General features: G+C 34.6%; 1 long non-coding RNA gene across 2 annotated transcripts in view; it reads right to left on the reverse strand.

Moving 5' to 3' along the window:
- The window catches only part of LOC118166991, a 144,404-nt gene that overhangs the window by 83,469 nt on the left and 38,477 nt on the right, over positions 1–22,458 (reverse strand). The window contains exon 1 of one of the 2 annotated variants that reach the window (XR_004750857.1): positions 6,897–7,017. The exons of the other annotated variant lie outside the window; for it this stretch is intronic. This is a non-coding gene — a long non-coding RNA (uncharacterized LOC118166991). Of the gene's footprint in view, positions 1–6,896; positions 7,018–22,458 lie in introns of those variants that run through there. 2 annotated transcript variants of the gene reach the window in all.

Here is a 22,458-nt window from a genome sequence, read left to right on the forward strand (position 1 = left end):
GTATTTTCTTCATTGCTGCATCTGTCTTTGTACTGTCTCAGGTTACTTCATTTTATACCTGACAAAGCTTGTTTTTCAGTCACATACATTGATGACAGGTCTCACACTGTGACAGATAGAGTTGTTCTCTGTTGCTAAACAGAGGCTTACTTCACACCTGTTTGCTGTATAAGCATCCAATAGTACTTTCTTACTGAAAAGCTGTACTCTATGTATAAAAGGGGAAGATCATGCATAGGGTTTGTTAACCTCAGAAGCAGCTAACACTATATATTCACACCTGTTCTTATTCTTTATTAAATATTTTGAAGCTCAATTCATTAACTTGTTTATAGCAGCCTTGACCTAGGTAATAACCCTCTAAATTCATTGTAGAAAATTAGAAATTGCTGGAATTTTGGAGTGGGTCACACACACGCAAATAGTTTGTTTTGGAGAAGATTTACAAATAGTAAAATAAAATGCAGCATTCTAACAAGAACTTTGTTTGCTATTAGGTCAAATTCTACCTTTAGCACTGTACTACAATAATTCAAATATATTTGTCATTCCATTCATCTGACACCAAATACTGTCTTACTATACTCCATAAACTAAAGAGGATTCATACAAGTCATTCAAATACAAGTCCTCTAGCACGGACTAAATTAAGTCCCTACTAAAATAAAATTAATACCTTGAAAAAAATGATTCAATAATTGTTCTAAATGGATATGTAACAAACCATTTTTCTGACGGGGTTTATACAGTTATATAATGTGATTATCTGAACATTTAATTAGCAATATGGTGCCATCATTTACTCTGTTACTTTCTTTGAGGGTGATGATGAGATACAATATTAGAAGAAAGCATACAAAAGAACTAACAGGATTTCAGACAAGGATTTTATCTTAATTATCGTAAGCAAGAGCAAGAATCCTTTCTACCTCCAAACTAAAATATTATCAGAGTGCTGAAGGGCACATGAACTGATGTAAAACTATCATATAAATACCTTATTTTGTAATTGCCTCTATAATAAGAATTGAATGAGAGTTCTACCAATCCCATTCATCAATTTGTTCTCATAGAAGTAAGGTGACACTTTGCATCTCTTCTGCTTACTTTCTATTTGTCACATTATTTTTCATATTGACAAGCCATGTCTTGTCAGATTCTATGAATATTATCTACTGGTTACACACATTGACAATTTTAAACAATTACTCATAAATCATACTTTCTGCTGTTAGTCAGCTCATCTCTTTTGTTCCCAACTTTCTCCTAGTATCTATAGCTCAGGTGTATAAACCCTTGAGTCAATCTGAGACTAAGAGAACGGACATTTATTTGGCAGTTAGGCAAGAACAGGATTTCTGCTAATGCATGTTGGGGGCAGCAGCTCTATACCCATGATTTTTTAAATTATTATTTTTTTTTTTTTTAAGTCAGAATTCTATGAATTTGTGTATATGCACACATTATTAAAACATAACATTTAGAATTCAAGATCTAATTGCCTGTACACCAAATGGAAATTACATTACTCTCTGTAATAGGATATCTAGGTAACTGTGTTTTTATGCCCACCAGTACAGAAGCTGATGTAATTTCATCTTTCAGATTCAAAGTAACCATGATTAATTTACCTTGCATATTATTTTTATATAGTCAAACAAGATGTACTAATGGAAAAAAAAAAAACTGCTGAACAATCAGTAACAGGTATAGACTAGAAACAGTCCTTGTAATCATAAATTTATTTCTGAATTGCAGTAAAAATCTTTGTAAGATCCATGACACTGTAGCAAATGGTTTCCATAAGCAATTTCCAATACATTCTGAAACTACACAGGTTCTATACCTTGACAGAATCTCCTTCTCCAAAATACCATTGTGGGATTTCTTGCCCCACCCCCCCTTTTTTTTTTAGAATGCATTGAAACAGGAAGCAATTAGCATAAATCTATAATCCATATAAAAGTATGGAAATCTAAAGTATTTCCAGGACATGCAAAAAGTGAATGTCAGGAAAGTGCAAGTCAGAAAAACAGTGATAGATTTCTCAGTCACTGTAGAAGACAAACAAGAAGCAGGATGTGCATGAACACATCCTCCCCCCACACACACACATTTGCACACTTACTAGAACATGCTAGTAAAAATCATTTCAGATTACTAGTCCATATATGCATGACATGCATGATAAAGGGATTTTTTAAGAAATATTTTCCAATTTTCCTGTATTTTTAGGGTTTTCTAAAGTTAGTCACATTTGACTGCAAGTACCAATTCATGCATTTCTCGTGAATATGAACTACTAAAATATTTGTATTGCTCCATCTTCAAAGATTTTTTACCAAAAAAAAAAAAAAAAAGGAAAACAAACCCTCTGTGTATAGTAAATAACATACCTGAGTAAAACCCCAAGTACAAAGAGCAAGCATATGTATACCTACCAGGATTGTGCCAGAAAATGTTGCAAGCAACAAGAATTTTGGTTTATGCAGAGAAATAGTAGAAGTATCTGTGCTGCTGTGATAAAGAAGTTGAATAAATTTAGAGATAGGCCTCTGCACTACCTCTGAATCCTAAGCACTTTTAATTTGTTATTCCAGCTCCTCTCTACAAACCTCCTGACAACCACAGTGAGTCTTGACCAAGCATGAGTGATAATCCTACATTTTCAGACCATTCTAGAGTCTAACATAAAAAAAATAAATAAATGTAAAAATATAATTAGCAACTGAAATTAAAGATATCTGTAACATGGCGTTTGCCAGCTAAGGATTGCAAACTATTTTGTTTCTCATCCTTCCCTTCTCTTTCATCCTCCCACCACCCTTCACTTTGTGCATTTATTTTCTTGGATGACATTAGCCTAGCCCTGGATGATATACCACCATGTACCAAAGAGTGATTTAACTTCTCTTTTAGGGACTAGCTGGGACTCCAGATATTCAGATAACCTTCCTCATATGGAGCTGCCCACTCAGAAATACTGCTTCACTTCTTGATGCCTGCAATACCAGAACTCCAGCTGACACATGGAAGCATCATACAGAAGTATGCTACTCATTAGATACCTACCATCAATACTCAAAGCCTTTTCAGGATAAGAAATGTACCTAAATGGCACGTAAGTTAGCATACAACATCTAGTCTACCTAGCAGAGATACTTGGCAGCATTAACTCTTACTTCAATTAATAGAAATGACCAGACTTCCTGAATATGAAATAAAATTAACAAGTTTCAGTGGGAAGTATCAAATTTGCCTAGCACTCTTGAAAAAAATCATCAGAAAACCTAGCCATTAAAAATAGTATAGCCCATAAACAAAATAAACTCTTCAATCTGGCTCCACAGCCAAATGCTGGGGAGCACAAAGGAACACAGTGTTTAACACACACTGTTACCAGTCATACTAAAGCAGACTCTCCTGGAGAGTCAGGGAACTCAGGCCAAAAACAGGCTTAACCTTGCTTACCTTTTATATATCATCAGGAAGACACAGACAACTTTAAAGAAGTTTCAGTTTTCTTCCCTTTCCCACCCCATCATTATTTTATAGAAGGCATGCTTTATTACGCAGACAGTGATCTGTAAAATTTGCAAATATTATATATATTTATTACATATATATTGCTAATATTACATAATATCAGTAATATTATGCAAAGTTACACACTGATAGGCAGCAAGCAGCAAACCTGTGAGATTAAAGCCAACCTTTACTGTTCCCTCTTAATCTTAACCCAATTTGCACAACCCATTCAGCTTAGCCTTTGTTTGTACATCCGCACATTACTGAGTGCATGTTCATGAACTTTCTTATTTCACAAGCCCAAAAATCTTAATTAAAAAAAATCTTAAAAAAAATAAACAAAAAAATAGACAGTAAAGTATTATTTGAATACTGAAGTTTTGGGCCGATTTTTGAGTGGGTAAATAACTCTACTTGCAAACTCACACCTGTGAAAGACACCTGAAAGTCCTTGGAGCACTCCAAATCTGGAGTTACCTTCCTAAATAAGACAGTTAAAAAAAAAAAAAAAAAAAGGTAAAGATCCAGTGACCAGTAAATTCACAGAACTGTCTTGCCTTGGAGATTAGTGCTTTCACTGATATTTCACACACACTTTAACAATAATCCCTTTATACAGGCGTGCAGATTCATTTTTTACAGATAAAGTGTCTTCCAAGAATCTCAGCTTGAGGTTGTCTTTTCAGAAGCCAAAGGTCAGTATCTCAGACTTCTTCAGTAAAAGCTAGCCCAGGAGCTGACTGTGATTAGCAACAATCCAGCTTTTAACCAGCTGCTAAGAGAAGTACATTTTAGCTGAAATAATAATTACCACATCACAAGCCTTAAATATCTTCACTAGCATTTTCACTTTGTTTTGCTTTGGCTGCAGTCTTTCTGCTCTCTGTTTCATTTTATTTTCTACTCTTCCACTCGTTGGCCCTTTTATCTCCATCTAATTAATGGAGATTTCTTCCTTACATCATTTCAACAGCTTCGGCTATGACAGCTGTAGATGATTATGTCAATCACCCTTTATTTGCATCTGTTCTGGCTTAACTTTGTTGTTGGTTTAGGTCCCTTGTGCAAGGATACAGGACTAAACTAGTCAGGAATTTGTTGCATAAAACAGACCTCCTCTTTTTAAAATTACTTTTATTAGCTTAGAAGAATTAATGGATTAATAATGGGCTCAGATAAAATGAATTTTCAAATAGGACTTATATTGTTAAGCTGTATTTCTGCTAAATTAGTTTCCAAAGAAAGCCAGGCTATCCATACAATTTGGATTTACTATATCAGAACTACACTTAAAGCAACATTTGAGTTGCTCATATTTATTGCATACCTCTCTCCCTACATGTCAGCCCATACTGACTCATGTTTATCAGTTTAAAGGCATTGGCTGTATCAGCAGGGTCAGTTTTCATAAGTCTGCTTGAAAAATCTAGGTCTTAAATATGCAAATATGACCAAATTTAAGGAATACTTAGGAATTAAGTTGTGCTACCTGTGATACATAGGAACTACATCACTTTTAACGTACAGGAAGAAGGGATACAAAAAAAAAAAAAAAAAGATCTCATACACTGAGGAAGATTAACTACATTTTTTTTTTTGATATTACAGCAAAATAAAAATGTATATTTATGTTTAAAAACAGAACTAACCCATAAATACTCTCTACATACATGTAATTAAGACATGAAATTTATGCTGACTACTCACAAGAGTATTTGGTTTGTTACTCAACTGATTTATTCTTTTCTTTACCAACCGTATTTAATTATGTGGAAAAAAAAAAAAAAAGGCTGAAAATACACTTTATCATACAACTTATTCTCACATTCCACATATTTTGAGCATAACAACAGAATACTTATTTATTTCACAAAGTTCCTTTCTGCTTTATGGCTTTCCTCGCCTTTTATGTTTTAGTATATCAAATCCTAGTGATTGGTTATTTTGTTCTAAGTCCCACTGGACCTGTTATCTGTAATTAAATATAAGCCTCTGTGATATTAGTAGTGCTCTGATGGATTGTTGCTTACCTACTAGGCAGCACTTAGAGAAATGGAGGTCCTTGAAAGCAAACAGCATCAGAGCATAAATCAGCTTGAATGAAGACAGGAGTGAATATAGATTTTGTGGTAAGAATGCTCAGGAGATTGTTCTTCGAAGCCCACAGATTGGAGATTACATCCGTAATGATTAATCGTCAGACATTTATTGATCATTGGCTAAATGACTGTACAGATAAACATATGTATCTTTCCACTTCTGCCACTAGACCTAACCTTACTGACTATGCAAAACTAAAAGCATAACCCTCTAAAACCTCGATTAAACACCACAAAAAGGTTTGTGTAACACCAGTGATCTGAAAGAAAACACACAAACCCACTTGCTAGTCCCACAAGAATAAAGATTAGTAATATTCTCAATTAGTAATATTCCAATTTATTTTCAACCTTTTTAAGTAAACTTCTCTATGTCTACCCCTGCAATTCTGAAGTCCCTTTGCCATATTCCTTGTTATGTCAGACACACCTGGAAAAACAAACAAATAAACCACGGATCCACAGTTAATTATGATTTTCAAATTATAGGCATTGCTAAGAATGGATAACATAAGAGACAGACTGCTTGTCTAATGAGTAGGAGCGGTCAACAAATTCCTAAAACGATTTTCAGTTAGTCTTATCCATTCACACTCTGTGGTATGATTAAAAATAAATAAAAATCCATTTTAAGGAGTTAGGATATGTAAATCCACTGTTTCAAAGTTGCAAGTGTCCAAGCCAGTGAAACTTGCTTTCAGCGTAGCATGCCATTTACAACACATTGTTTTGATGAAATCTCTGTGAAGCTAAGTTCAGCTCTCGGACTCACTCAAGAACAAACAATATGCCAGCAAAATTAATAACAATAACGAAAACACAACCTTGCATAAACCAAAATGAAGCAAAGAAGAAGCATGCAAAAGAAAGAACCAGTTAAATACAAAGATGAAACCAGCAACGACTAGCAATCTAGTTTTAATGAGCATAGCAGTTTTGCTGTGGACATCTATAAAGGATTCACACACTAATAACCAGAGAGGTTCATCTGAACTCAACCTTCAGTAATCAACACTCTTTCACATCCAGAATAGAAAATAGTACATAAATACTCTGCACACCATCAATTACATAAGGCCCAGATTAAGTTTTCCTATTAGTCTCCTTCTTTCCAGCAGCAAAACATATGGTGAGGAAAGACCAGAAGCCTCTGCAAGTTTCAGGTACTTTCCCACCCCAAAACCTTCCAAAGCTAGTTGGTAGGAGTGATTGAACTTAATCACTCCCATTATAGAAAAGCAGAACAAACCCACTAAAAATGTTTTCTACCTTGTTCACAGAACCTTTCTTCCAAGGAGTTTTTCTTTCTGATATCCTGTGATAATTTTTCCCAGATAACTGGAGAAGTCCTTCAAAACCCGTTACTGAAAGAAAATCCCTGCACTTCTCCAAGCCATCTGGCCTCCTGATCTTTCTCTCTCCAGCTGCTACAGCTTGTAATTAGTCCCAGCTGAATGGCGAGTTAATCTCCTTCAGCAGAACCACATGAGGCAGATATATTTCATTACAAGGCATAGACCAATATTTACCCATTAAAAGCAAAATTTTACTATATTCCTTTCTTTGTCACACGTATGAAGAATATCGTCTCAGAAGTTGAAAGACAGAAAGAATATATATTACTTTTTATGATATAGTAGAAGTGAAGAAAACACCTGTTTACTATTAATTCAAAATTTGAATGAGCATACACTAAAGCTTTTCCACTGGAAAAAGAAATCATTAGCTGTGAATAAAGACTTACTTGCAAATAGCAAATATTGTTTTTGTAGAAAATGATGCCAGAAGGCAAAGGTTAAAATTTATTACTGTAAAGAAAGCTTTAAATTAGAAAGTGTTAAGTCAAGAGAAATTGTGCTGAGCTAGAACTATGAAAATATACCTAGTAATATTTAAGGTTAACTTAACGTATAATGTGTCACTAGAATGAAAATACCTAGATTAACTATATTATCAGGAACACTTGAGAGAGCTGCAGAAAATGAAATACTGAAAAATAATGATTACTTTGGAACAGAAAAGCCCATTGCTTATATTTTGTTTTATGGAAAAAAAAATAAATTAAAAAAAAAAAAAAACTAATGAGATTGTATAAAACTATATTTTCATTTCATGGTTATAGCTCCAGTGAAATGTCTAAACCAAAACAAATTTTGTTCATTATTGTTCATTATTTATATTGTTATGAGAACCCAACAACAAAGTTGGTTTATAAGCATTAATGAAAATTACTCTCCCTGCATCCATATACCCGTACTATTAGAAATGTAGACAATTCATAATGAATAATGTGATTTTTTCATATTTACTTCACCACCACCTTGAGGCTATAGCATACAGCAATTTAAGTGAAAAACGCAGAAAGAAAAAAAAAAAAAGAAGAGAGAGACAGTCCTGAAGGAAGGAACAGAAATGTAGGTGTCAGTCATTATCCAAAAATTACTGGGCTATGCTCATCCACATACCTATCCTTTCTCTTTGTAGCATTATTTGATTTCCATTGTTCATCAGAGCACAATTTCAACATAACAGAGGCAGAAAGCACCTCTACTAGATTCATTTTAGAAAACTTGCTAAGGAATGCCACCAGGTATTTCCAAGGAAAATTCTGGGTTACAGCAGGGAGAAAATACCTATGCATGGGGGGTCAGAAACAGTTGCCCCTCTTTCACCCTTGGCATGCTCCTTGGAGGGGTCACCTTCAGCCATTAACATGGAAATCTGGCCTGCCTCCTTTCCATTAACATGGAAATCTGGCCTGCCTCGGGCCAGGAATACTCACCCTCTGAAGAAAGAGTGAAACACATCAAGTGCCTTGAAAAGCAATGCCCTGCCTTCGCCTAGGATAGATGAGACCTGATTTTCTTGGTGGCTGGCACAGAGCCTTCCCTCTCTGAGAGCTTCAAACACCACCATTGCTGAGATGTATCTGAATTAATACCTCTAGATTGATGCTGTGCGTTCTCAGTACTCACTTGGAGTACAATAGAGCAGAGCATTATTTCAGGTGTGTCTGCATACTCCACAGTTTTACTGAGACTCACATAACCATATTAAAAACAACAAACAAACAAACAAGCTTCAAGTTTAAATTTTAATATTGAGTGCTGCAAAAAATACCATAACACTGTGTGTGGCATACAGGAGTGTTTGATAAAAATACTACTGACTGGCAGCCATGTGTCCTTGTTCTGCTCCTGATTTTGCAGCTGACCTGCAGTGTAAGACTAAATGAATCATTTTTATCATGTTGTAAGGTATAACTAAGAAATAACCAAAATTTGACTTTCCTTTTAAAATACTTAGAGGTGGCTGGAGGAACAGCAACATACATATGGTGAGAGCAAAAAGCTTAAAAGCGAAACTGGGCACAAAAGGCAGAAGTCTGATGAATGCCTTCCTGAATAAGATCTTCATATCATTTTTTTCAGCCCTCTAAATAACTATAATAAACAATGTAATTCTTCTACAGAACATTACATTTGATGATACCGTTTGGTACTGTAATTTCTGTGAAGATCTGAATAGAATTATGTCAATTTTGGCTTTGACAAAATGAGGCTAATAACTACCAATCAATCACTTCTGCTCAGACTTTTTTTTTTCTTTTTTTTAAATAATAATAATAACAAAGGTATGATAGACATACATTACAAATTGGTACAAATATTATCAAGTGGATCTATTTACTTTAAAAAAAAATATTGTGAAGACCAGCTATACCTACAAATGTATTTTGTACTGGGGAAAACGTTTATATCTATACACTAATCTTCTCTTTTACAGTCAAGTTTATATCCTGTGTGTTACCATGTGGCTAAGTAGTTTTCTCAGTGTTAATTTCTTAGTCTTCCTTCTTATTTGAATAATAACAGCTGGGAACGCTAGCATATTATAAACTGCCAATCTCTTTGGAAGCTGCAGTTACAACCATTAAGTAAACATCAGTTATTAAAATTAAGTCTTCAGCATGCTGAGAAGCCTCTGTTTTTCTTTCGATTACAAGTAAATGTGTTAAAAATGAGGATGGTGTGCTTCTTTGCTGCTTACTCCTCCTGCTAATTGTAAAATGCACTGTTTATGACAATCAGCACAGTTTGTTATTACAAAGAAATACATCCAGAGGAAAGATGGCTTTTGTAAAGTATCTTGTTTATGCTACTAACATTTTACATTATTTTATTTGCAATAATGTTTTATATAAATGTGTGGCTTTTAATGATGAAATGATTTGGAATTGACATGGAGAGACAGAAAGACATCTAGACCTTTGGTGAGGGAAACACCATGCTAATTTTTCAAACTATATCCAAGACTTTTATAAAGTTAAGTGTTAAAGAAATGCACAGAGCAGGAATAGGAGCTGGATGCAACTGAAATGTGGTAGATAAGACATAAGGAAGAAAGCTAAATTTAGGTGGACAAGCTGCAGAAGGACATAGCTAAATTATGTGGAGGAAAATATGAGGGGGATATGACTCTTCCTCATATCCTGGGATTAGATGAGAGTCTGGCCCAAATTAAAGAAGAAAATGTTAATAATCCTGCTATTCTCATCCAAGGGCTATTAACTGACAGAACTGTCAATCCCACTTGTTCAACAAAGCAATTAAGCTTTGAATAACTCGAATCTACATGCAAGTTATTGGAAAGAGCAAAGTTTTGGCTTCTACCTTCCCACATGACAGGAGATCAGTTCCTTATCTCATCCCTATACAAGGAGAAGGCTGGGCCAAAGATTATATTAAAAGCTTAGAAAACAATATTGAGGGTAGTTTTCCTCTTTCTTCCTTTTTATACTGTATAGTATAAAATATATCTACAAAGGGCAATATTTGTTGTTAAAGTTGACACATTCATAACCTAATTAAACCATAATCCTATCTTCTTTTGTGATGTGATGCAGAATCGACAAGCCTTCTTTGCCTAGCATTTGTGCTTCAAAGCATTGATTAAAGTAACTGAAAAATAGATAGTTGCATTGCAGGCTTGAGTTAACACAATTTGTTTTACCCATTTGCTTTTCCTTCTATATTTCTTTTTCCCCTTTTTTATTTGTTTTCTCATACACACACAAAGTGCTTCAGATGCCTCATATATGCTTTCTGCCAGCTGAAAGTCCTGTTGTGCCTCAAGAAAACCTTGTTGATCAATACTAATTCCATGTAACTTACTGTGTGTTCTTTGATCCTTCTCAACTAGTTATTAAAAAAACATGTCCTTGTGTTAGTCATCTACACACAGAATTTGGGGTTTGAATTCTGCAGTAGTGATATGGGCACAGATAGTGTGGAAGGGAAAACATGATTCCACCTGGACAAATAACACTGATTGACAGAGTTATTTTAAAAACACTTATCACTTACGTTTGTATGTGTAAAATGAGATAACAGGTCTTTTCATATTTCTTTTAACTGAGAAACACTCTCCAAGCCCAAAGAGACTGTTTGAATAAGTAATTCTAGACTGATGCATCTGCACTGCGATTATTCACAATAATTTATAGTTTTGTCAGCTATGCATTACAGGGTGTATATATAAACTAGAACCGGATGATGGACTATCAGCAAAGGTGTAAATATTGTATTTACCTTGAGAGTTTTCATGAGGTCTGTTTGCTACCACATTCAGACTGGAAGCAGAAGACATTAGTAATGAACTAGAAGCTTTGTTCAGATTTTACTGAGTGAATGAGAATCTGGCCTTGCAGGTGGTCCACAGCAAGTGTGTGAAGCACTGCTAATGCCAGACACAACTCTGCCCAGCACACCAAATGCTGCCAATCACAAAGTCCAAAAGAGAGAGAGTACATAATTTCCACTTCATTTTAACATTTTTCCTTACTTTCTTTAATCGGTCTTGTTTCAAGTATGAAATTATTCTCAGGTGGGCAGGTGAATTTTAATTTTCCACCTAACAGCACATCCACATCAAAAAAAGAGAATAGCAGGTCCTGTTGTCACAAACTCTAAGTAAAATGCTGGACAGTTATTTGACTAATAATGAAATTTCACCTTGTTACCAACCAAATCTCAGTCATGTAAAGCTTACATTTATAGAAACTTAGTATCTGTTAGTGGCATCACAGAGTAGCTTCAAGCAACCTTGGAGTTAGGAGCTGCTAGAAATTAATAAAATAATAATATAATAATCCTTTATTTTAAGGAGGTTTTACTCCAAACAGAATAAGAAAAGCAACCCAAATTAACTACAGTTAAAATATTGTGAATGAGTTTCTGGACCTGATAGGAAGTTAGCTAAATCTTGTGCTGCCTCCCTAGTTACTGATTTTTCCTACTTTGCTTTGAATATACTGAAAAATATATTTATGTCTATACCTTATAAATCTGTGGACTGGAAAGCCTTCTAAAAATGAACCTTTAAAGGACAGAGATTGAAGTTAACCAGAATAATTTTGTCACACTGAAGAACTAAGCGTAGAATATATCTGATATATGTTGATTCATCAGATATTCTATGAATTACGTATAAAAGAAGCTTTCACATTGCCGCTATGGCATTTTCTACCATACAAGCCTCTGTCTGACATCCTTTTTGGAAATGCTTCTAATTTATATGAAAGGAAGTATATAAAATCATTGTGCATATTGCTGTTTATTTTTAATTTTCTATGGGTTATAAAATGCACACTGAGAACCAAACGCAAATCGTTTCCTCTTCAGTGTTGCTGAACAAGATATCAGATTCTTAATGAGGAAAAAAATGGAGCATCAGTTTGTTATGCATCTTATTCATGAGTACATCCAGAAAGGATGAATAGATGGCTGACTGTAATAAGGAATAGCAAATGATACACAGCACAGTAGACATTTTCATTATACATCACTTCTCTTCAGTTACCAAAACTATAGATTAGCAATGATGCTGGGAAAAGGAGCACACCTGACATTTTGGTGCTTGATTCAGCTCATACAAATGAGCTAATTTTCAATAGATCGTTGCAAGCTTAACAGGACTTCCTGAACATCTTATATTTCCAAATTAGAGATGCAAAAAGCAAAAGTATAGGTTCCTTTCCTTTGCATTTACATTTAGTTGACAAAAAAAAAAAAAAAAAAGTCTCAGTGAAAGATATGTCCCATTCAAATGAGTGAAATATGATGAATGATAAAAAAAAAAGACAATAAAAATACAAAACACATTCAGTGTAAATGACTCTCACTCATGTTTTTCATGTTTTTACTTTTTTTCTTTTTTCTTCTATCTATCTTAACAAAGGCCCTAGCATAGCAGAGGACTCTCAGCACAATATAAAGCCCACTGAAGTTTGGTGGTTGGTTGCTTATTTCGTTTTTAACCTATGTAGAAGTAATACATGCTTAAATATCCTGATGTATATCATGTCTCATGTTTCCTAACATGGAGAGCTATTTTTATCTCACAATTTTTATCTCACAAACTTTATTATACCTTTACAAAATATCAAGACCATGACAAGATTAACTAATTGTTTAACCTTGAAAAGTCATATTTAACTTTGATTCTTAGCTACAGTGATTGGTTTGATATACAAAAGTGAGTATTCCTGAACATTAAAATATAAAAATATTAATTGCATAGCCTAAATATGAAAAAATGATTCTTTAACCACGCACCTCTACACCGCCCTACCTGCCAAATATATTTTTTCTTCCTGCCTTCACACCAGATATGACCATTGTCAAATGCACAATACGAAGCCCAGGGCTATGCAAAATTTTCTTTGCTGACTTTTGCAAAACTGGTTTATCTAGTACAAGAGAAAGAGGGAAAAAAAAAAAAAAAAAAAGGGATCAGAATATACCTTTCCTCCTGAATAAAGCATTTTGTACAAACTGTGTGAGAAGTACATCAAAAGGGGTGGGTTGTCTTTTTTCCACCTTTGATTGTTACAGCCAAAGCCTGAATGTTTCATTATTCCATATGTTTCCTAGAGGTGTTTTATTTGAACAGGTTCTCAGTGAAATACCCATACTTGGAAACCTTATGACAAACACAGAAAAATTACAAAATTTCTGGTAATTGTACTTCTGGGGAGAACCAAAGATTCTGCTCCTACACGTCACCAAAATATAATGAAAATAAACTGTATCAGACAAGAAATAGGGACTGTTTGGCACAAGCAGAATCTAAATAAATAAATATTTCTATGCAGACACCTAAAAAAAAAAAAAAAAAAAGATTACCATTTAATTCAATTTTAAGCTTTTGAAAAATATTTTGTGCATTGTTCTAAATGAAGAATAGTATAGATACATTATTCTACTAAATCTAATAAATCTAAGAAATGCACTTTCTCCTTTTTCAATATAAGGAATCTACTTTATAAATAAATTAAGAAAAGGTAATAAAGGATTATTATGGTTTCGTAAGTGGGCAACCAGTTGTATCCACAGAGTGCAAAGGGGCAATGAGTTGCTTGTTTTGTGGATAGTAACATCTACAATTCTATTACTGTTCTTATTACACCATATAACACCTCATGCATGCAACATGCTCATTAATTATTCATATGCAATTTATAAGCAGAAAAAATATAAATGAATGATTTCCTTATTAGTTTGCTGTGTCCCCTTTCACAAAAATGAGATAGATCTAGGAAGAAGGAAAGAAAACAATGGGAGACTTCTGGAGTAAGGCTAGTACACATAGCCAGAAACACTACTGATAATGAGGATGATTGACCTGCCTGCAATTTTGCAGTGACTAATTAGACAGCTGTGTAGAGTAGACTTCCATGGAAGCTACAGAGAAACATACTAAAAAACAGGTTTATCTCGCTCCAATCTGAAGATGATCTGAGATTTGCCAAAATTTCTTAGCAGTGGGGTTGATTTCTCATTAACTCTGTTTTACCGCATAACAAGGCTTTGGGACAAGAAAATATGATTTGTCATCCAACTTTAAAATTATACAAACCTGTATAGTTCATAGCTTTGTTTTCTATTCTAGCTTCTCTCTCTTTTCTCTACATGTAATACCTTTGAGAACAAAACCCTGTTAATGTTCTACTGTATTTTTAATAAGAATAATAAACTGTTAAATCATGTATCTATCACTTTGCTGCATCCTTAATTTAATAAATTAGTAAAGTCTTTGAAAGTTGTGCTCATACTATATGAATAGAAAGTCACCAAAGCATGGCTGGTAAGTGAAGAAGGAACAATACATACTAGTGTATATCTACTAACTGCCTGCTGTCTTACTAAAGCAGGACTGTCTTGTTTTACTATCTGCTTACTAAGCAAGACTAACAGTCCATGAATGTTTCATAAATATACAAGCTTAACCCTGAAAGGACAAAAAAAAACAAGGCAGTATCTTGAGATATTGTATCAGAGATACAGCCATCAGAGATGTATACTGAGATAATTATCATTTTTCTGACCTATATAGGGTCATCTTGTTGGCTTTTTTTTTTGTTTCTTTTTTAAATGCACACATTTCTCATCAATAAAACAAAGGAGAACACAAACCTGAAGGTAAGATCCAGCCTCTTTCTTTCTGAACTTTTGTAAGTCACAACCTTGACTCCATTCCTTTTTTTGGATGCTATGAACCAGATTTATTCCTACATGCGCAACTAGGACCTTGCAACTAAGCTCATAAGAAATTCGCAAAAGTTAGCTTTCATCTAAATCTTGACCAAAAGCCTGCACCTTACTTTTCAAAGCTCAGTTCTCTGATCTAAGCCACCTACAAATTGATTTAAGAAGTGCCAAACACTGCAATCAGAAAATCAAAGAGAGGTAAGCGTGCTATGGATATCTGAAAGGCATACCTCAGACAAGTCCGACCTCAGACAAGTCCAACCTCAGACAAGCCCAGAAAAAGAATAAGGGTTCCCTGCAGTGTGGAATCCATTATGGACTAGGACCCAAAGTTAGGAGAAATCATCACTGGGGATTCACTGCATACGATACTGTTAAATAAGACAAATACCAGAGCTATTATTGTGCATTGTTACCATTGTTTGGATAAAACCGAAGGGATGTGCTAGTACTGCTAACACATCTGATTCCACTTAATGACATCAACAGGCATGTGCTTATTCACTAGAGAAAGAAGTTCTTTTTGATATTCTTTAAGGTTCTCAAAGGTCACATAACTTTTTGAGTGCTACCCAGCAAAAGACTGCTGCTGCTAGTTAGAGTTGATGAGAGCCAACTATATTAAAACCAGATTTAATTTTGATGATAGTGAACTGCCTAAAAAATATTCCCCGACCGTATCAGTAAGCATGGTTATATAATTCAATATCTAACATTTAAAACCTCACGGTCTTCATCGCAGTAGCTAGTACAGGCTTAGGCAAAAGAGGGCACTGTAGAACTTCTCAGTGTCAGACAAAAGGACGCAATTTGCTGCTCCTCAGAGAAGCAGGCTTCCAGTTTTCACTTGCTTGAAATGAGAAGAGTTCTTTGGGAAATGGGCTCTACTTTTCCATCAAAGTAAGTTTGTACTTTGAAAGAGAACAGAACTCTTTTCTCTGCCTCCTCTTCCCCCTTACTAGACAAAGCCAGATGCTGCCCCGAAGACAGGGATAGCTCTGATCTACAATTCAGCTTCCCCTGAGGTCATTGTTCACCATTTGGTTTTCTGCCACAAAGAGGGGCCTGCACAGGTGCTCTGCAACAGAGATGTGGCTTGGACTTGATACTCTTCAGTCTCCTGTGTGAAAGAAGTAGGTTGTGTACAAAAAGGATCATAACAACCTTGTGAGGACTGTCAACTTCACTTTTCAAGATGAATCAATAACCAACACAGAACAATAAGATGCCCTATGTATCCTTAGACACCACTGTAGGCAAAAAGGTTGGTTCACAACTGAGTCCACTGAAAGCATACCAGGTCCATGAGTGGACGTGACAAGACCATGGGTCAAACACCCATTTCACTGTGTTGATATACTTGTTTCCATATTTAGGATTTATCTTCCTTTTTTTTTTTTTTTTTTTTTTTTTTTTTTTATAATTTTATGTATGTAGTTGCACGGTCTCCTGAGCACTAAATAAATCTTAATCTCGTGCCTGAGTGAAGAGACAGAGCAAAATGTGATTATACATTATAGTTCTAGTTTTCCAATCTGCTTACCAGATTCTTCTTTTTTAATACGTGCATGTAGCAAGAGTCTATTGGGTCAACTAGCTTATAATTAATTATTGATTAGATATTACAACCGTATGCAGAGATTCATTTGGAAACCAAAGTGCTTCCTTGGTACTTATGTTAGCATTTATTAAATATGCATTATTAATCTGAATTATGTTGTGTTCAAATGTAAGCCCTTAGAGCAAAGATAATGATCACAGCATTAGTATTTGTAAAACAGAATTGATTTTCCAACTTTACCAAATTAACTGAAATATAGGATAGGCTGCAGGTATTGAGGAACGCAGGCTTAGGTTTTTAGATATACCCCAGTACAGTAAGTACAAAACAAATTTAATTTATTCCAGTAGACAGTGTACACACAAATAAGATTGAAAGGTCTTCAAAAATACTTTAAGGAGCTTTCTTCTTATATTTTGGGTCACACAATTTGTATTCCAGAAGAAGTCCTTACAATGTATAAATATAAATAATTTTAGTTTTCCATAAACAACTCTTCTATAGAAAGCTAGTAAAACTTCAGTAAAGTAAATGCTTGGACATTTCACTATATAAATTGAAATAAATTATTTTTCTTTCCTCATGATTAAATGTAGTTATGTGGGAAGGAAACAAGATTGCTTTATTTGAGAAATATTAGAGATAATATTTCTGATATTTATTTGGGAGTTCTGAGATTTGGCATCTTAAAGAGCTCTTGAAATCTCACCATGAAATTAACAACATAGCAAGTATGCTGTGTCCATAAATTTTTATAGACAGAGCCCAAAGTATATAATATTATAGTTCTTGAATATACATGATTTCAAGGAACATGGTCAAGTGTCATTTCTCATTGGATAAATTTAATTTTTATAAGAACAGACAGCCATAAGCATCCTTGTATAAATGCTCTGTCACGGCCTATTTTATGCAGCACATCATACAAGGGTTAATTTTAACATTATAATTTGCAGTAAATACAGCAAATAAATAAAAACAAGAAATCTCCAACTGACCCAGAAGCACAAAGAACCAATGTTAGGTGTCTATATTATAGGGATAATTTCATGCATTTGATAACATATTTGTCTAAGATCCTTTTTAATGCTTTTGTTGTTGCCAAAATTATCAACTGTTTGCATTTTCATATTAATTTTCACATTTCTTTCATATAGAACATAAATTCAAAAAGAAATGTACTTATATCGTTATAAGCTTCACACACACACACACACACACAAAAAGTAGGGCACTGGGTGGAAAACAGAGTATTTCAAAATACCCTTCTTTCGGCCATTTTCTTAAGACTTCAAAATTATATTTAAAAGCAGGGAAGAAAGAGCATGCAGATTTGTTATTTTGTAATTACACAGTGTGCAGTTTTTCCAGAAATATTATTGAATATATGAAAGAGACTGAGAGTTTAAAACAAGGCCTTTGCCTCATCCTAACATAGCTAAAACCAGTTAAGGGGTATTTCAATCTTTGTTTTGTTGTCGTGGATTTCTTTGGCCACAGACCAGAGGTATGTATTTCATCTAAAACATAGCTACTCAACATGAAATGTAAAGGGATTACTGTGTCAGAGAAGGTGGATATTTGTAGTTAAGTATATTCATTGTACCTACTAACCTACTTAACACTTTGCATGAATAAAATATTGAAGAAAAAATCACTTTGGGGCAACTTGTCTTCAGAACTTAAATAAAGAGAAGAGCATAATGCTGTTTTGATGTTTGCTTGCACTAAGGGAAAAATGAATATTAAACTGAATGCAGCAGGTTTAAGGCATGTTTGCGTGTACACACACACACAAATTACAAATAAAGAACAAGCCAGGGACTAGGAAAACTTCTTTTTGCATTACACATAACACTGTTTTTTATCCGTACCTCTTGTTCTATGTTTGTATTGTGTTTTTGCTATTTAGCTCTCCCTTCCCTATAATTACTTTTAAGCTCAGGTATCTTCACTTGTTATTTCTGCTCAAAAAGTTCATAAGAATTAATTTACAATCACACCAGTTGGAATAAATGAAAAGAAACGTCAATAAAAATTAAACCTTAATGCAGTGCACTCTAAAAACTAAATGCATTTTCATCTTTAATGTGCATGACAGTTTATGAGATTTTTTTTCCTCTATTTGTACTCATAAGCATCTACAAGTATTAAATTACATATACAAAAACTTATTTATTGTGCTGAAAACACAACACTATTTTCAGTGAACAAGGTACAGAATAAAGTGGGATATGAAAAAAGGCATTATATCTAGTAGATTGCACACTGTTGGTTCACATCTTTGAAATTAAGCCAAATTATTTTCCAGGTGAAAATATCTTTCATATACCTACACTTATTTCATCACATATTACGGAAACTTCATTTCTGATCAAAGCTAATATAATGGAATATGACAAACGATTATTATATCTATTATTATTGCTCAAGTGACAACCACATTTTATTTAAATAAAAAAGTTTCTACTATTGAATATATTATTACATTTCTGATTTTTAGATAACTGCAGTTTAACATGTTTCAGCAAAGAAAGCTCACACATTCTTTTTCACAGATTCAGCGCATGTGGAGTGAACATATTTTTTATTATGCAAAGAGAGTTTGTAAGCTTTCTCACCACTGCTCCCACAACAAAAAAGCATACTAATATTTCAAACAGATTTCATACAGGTGTATGTATGGTCTGGAAATATTTGTAGACTATCAACAATTTATCCCAAAAGGTTCTCACATGCATGTATACTCTGTCATGCTGTCATACATCCAGTATAAACAGGCATGCACAAATGTCCTTTCTATCTTCTTTCTCTTAATTCAGCAGATTCAGGTTGCCACTTTAGCAAGAGTCTGATCACAGGATAACAGCAAAAGGAAAAACGGAGAGAGGAGAAAACAGTGAATGACAGAGGAAGCAAATTAGAAAAAAGAAGAGAAAGAAGAACCTGCTGTGAAAGTGCAGCTCAATCAAATGGTGAGTTATCCTCAGGTACCCAGTGAATGACTGTTAGAAGTGAGGATGCTGGAAGCTGTGCCTTAGCTGGTATAAAGATTCAGAACATTATTGAGGTTAATAGAGCAGGCGGGAATTTACTCCCTGGTCTTTGATAAAGGTTGGATGAAAGTCAGAATTTTCATTCACTAGGAAATCTAAAAATCTATTTTTCATTCGTATTTCAAAAAGAAAATCAATAGTTTTTATTTCCTATGAAATAAAAATCCTTCCAAAATCAAGCTGCTGGGGGAAGGAAAGAAAGGAAAGAAATAAAAAAAAAAAAAAGAGGGAAAGGTTGTTGCACCGCATGCTTGAAGGTGGCTGAATTCAACTACTCTGGGGAAAGACAACCTTCCTTGCATTCATACAGACCAAAAAACGTGTGTACTCTTTTTTAGTAGAAACAATAATAAGAGCTGGGGATTGTCCTGTTCAAGGCTTCCTCTGTGGGATTTTGTTCACATTAGCATGCAGTGACCACAGTTCCTGTTTGTGTACATACAAATAAACCACCACCTCTGCTCTCTCCCCACTCCCTCGTTTTCCCTTTCCTTCACACACATTCCTCCTTAGAGCGATTGTGCTTAGAGATACAGTCTAGCCCACAGACATTAATTTAATTTAGTGTTGCTAAATGACTAAAATGTTATGGTCTTTTTCAATGCTTTGCTTTAAAAAAAGTTGGGAAAGGAAATATTGATTTCTAATTTGATTAGGCTGTAAGATTTACAGTTTCCTTTGTTCAATTGTTAACTAAGGTCCTATCTATCTATTAAGTATTTTAGTTGGAGATAATGGGTGAGTGCATTGTTATATTTTTTCATTGCTGTCACCCATCAAGACTATTTAAGTCCAATTTCAAAGTGTATGAATGAGAGCAGCGTTTGTGTCCTTATTCAGGCATTAGATCACTGCTAGCCCATGTGAAGGATTCACAGCCTTCATATGGTGAAAGTAGAGAAAAGCTGGGGCTTAAGGTCCAATCGTTATGTCCTTGAACAAAGTCTTCCACTTCCTTTTGGAATCTGAATCTCATTTCCAGACCAGTCAGACTGTTTATAACCTCAGTATGACCCATCTATTCCAGGCTGCACTTGTGCAAGACCTAGGTGCCATAAAGCACAAATTTATAACAGCAGTTTACTAATAGGTATATGCTTAGGACAGGGAGAGATTCTAACAAAAACAAAGATTATAGGAACTGTGACTTCAAACACACAAAGAAAATAACTGAAAATTGATTTTAAGATTGCCCAGAACCAGTTTCAAGTATAGGATTCATTCCTCTAAGTTAAGAGTGTTTTACTTAGTGTATGAAAAAATAGAAGATGTTAGCTCAAGAGCTAGCACTCTTAGAAAAATACATGTACTTAAAAGAGAAAATAAGAGGTGTTACATTAGTAACACCTCATTCTCACTGTGCTTAAGTTTGGTTTTCTAGTGTTACAAAACGAAAACATACTCAGAGGTTTTGGCCTACAGCTGTACAATATGTTCTCCGAATGATCTGGAGAATATTAAGGATGGGCATTCAGGATACACATTTATGTATTGTGGAACATCATTAAAAAGTACAATGAATGTACATGTAACTCTATATATAACTTAATTATTTAAAGTACATATCTGAATACAAAGTAACTGGTACTTAGATAAGTGAACTAAACCACTGAGTGATCGATGGAAATGATTTTAAATTTCAGCAAAGAAGATTCAAATATTAATTCAAAAAATGTAAGAATATTGAGACAATGTGGTAATTTCTCTGTCATTAGAGCTCCTTAAGACAAACATCTTCTGGGGAACAGAGTATATACTCTAACACTCAATCCCATTTACTTATGTTAATACTTGTGTGTGTGTATAACACATACATTGTAATGCTTTTCAACCAAAAAGTGCATGATAAATGCATGATAAATGCAGTCCAGTGGAGGGCCACAAAGATGATACGGGGCCTGGGGCATCTTCCCTATGAAGAAAGGCTGAGAGACCTGGGTCTGTTCAGCCTGGAGAAAAGACAACCGAGAGGGGATCACATCAATGTGTATAAATTCCTAAGATGTGGGAGACAGAGTGATTTGGCCAACCTCTTTTCAGTGGTTTGTGGGGACAGGACAAGGGGTAATGGCCACAAGATAGAGCACAGGAAGTTCTGCACCAACATGCAAAAGAACTTCTTCCCAGTGAGGGTGACGGAGCACTGGAACAAACTGCCCAGGGAGGTTGTGGAGTCTCCTCCTCTGGAGATATTCAAGGCCCGTCTGGACGCCTACCTGGGAAACCTGCTCTAAGGAACCTGCTTTGGCAGGGGGGTTGGACCCAATGATCTTTCGAGGTCCCTTCCAACCCCTTCAATTCTGTGATTCTGTGATAAATGATGAAAATTAGGGTTTACTTCATAAGAACATTTAATTTAAAGCCTTCTAGCAGTCTTTAACGTAGTTCTTCTAATATACCTTTAAATCAAACCACAAGGTCCTCAAGAAATATTTTTAATAGATAAATGGGATTGAAAATGTGTCTTGTTCAGCTGTCTTGTTAAGCTGGTACATGAGGCACTTCAGTCTTGCCTCTCCTGGAAGCTAATTTTCACATCTAATTCTAGGAAAAGAAATGTGATATACAGTAACATTTATCTGAATGTAAACATCAAAGCAGAAAGCTTAACAAACACAGAAAAACAAATTCATCCAGAAAAGATGCAGCGTCAGCACTTTCTA

The sequence above is a fragment of the Oxyura jamaicensis genome, chromosome 4 (assembly GCF_011077185.1).
Source record: "Oxyura jamaicensis isolate SHBP4307 breed ruddy duck chromosome 4, BPBGC_Ojam_1.0, whole genome shotgun sequence".
Classification (NCBI taxonomy): domain Eukaryota; kingdom Metazoa; phylum Chordata; class Aves; order Anseriformes; family Anatidae; genus Oxyura; species Oxyura jamaicensis.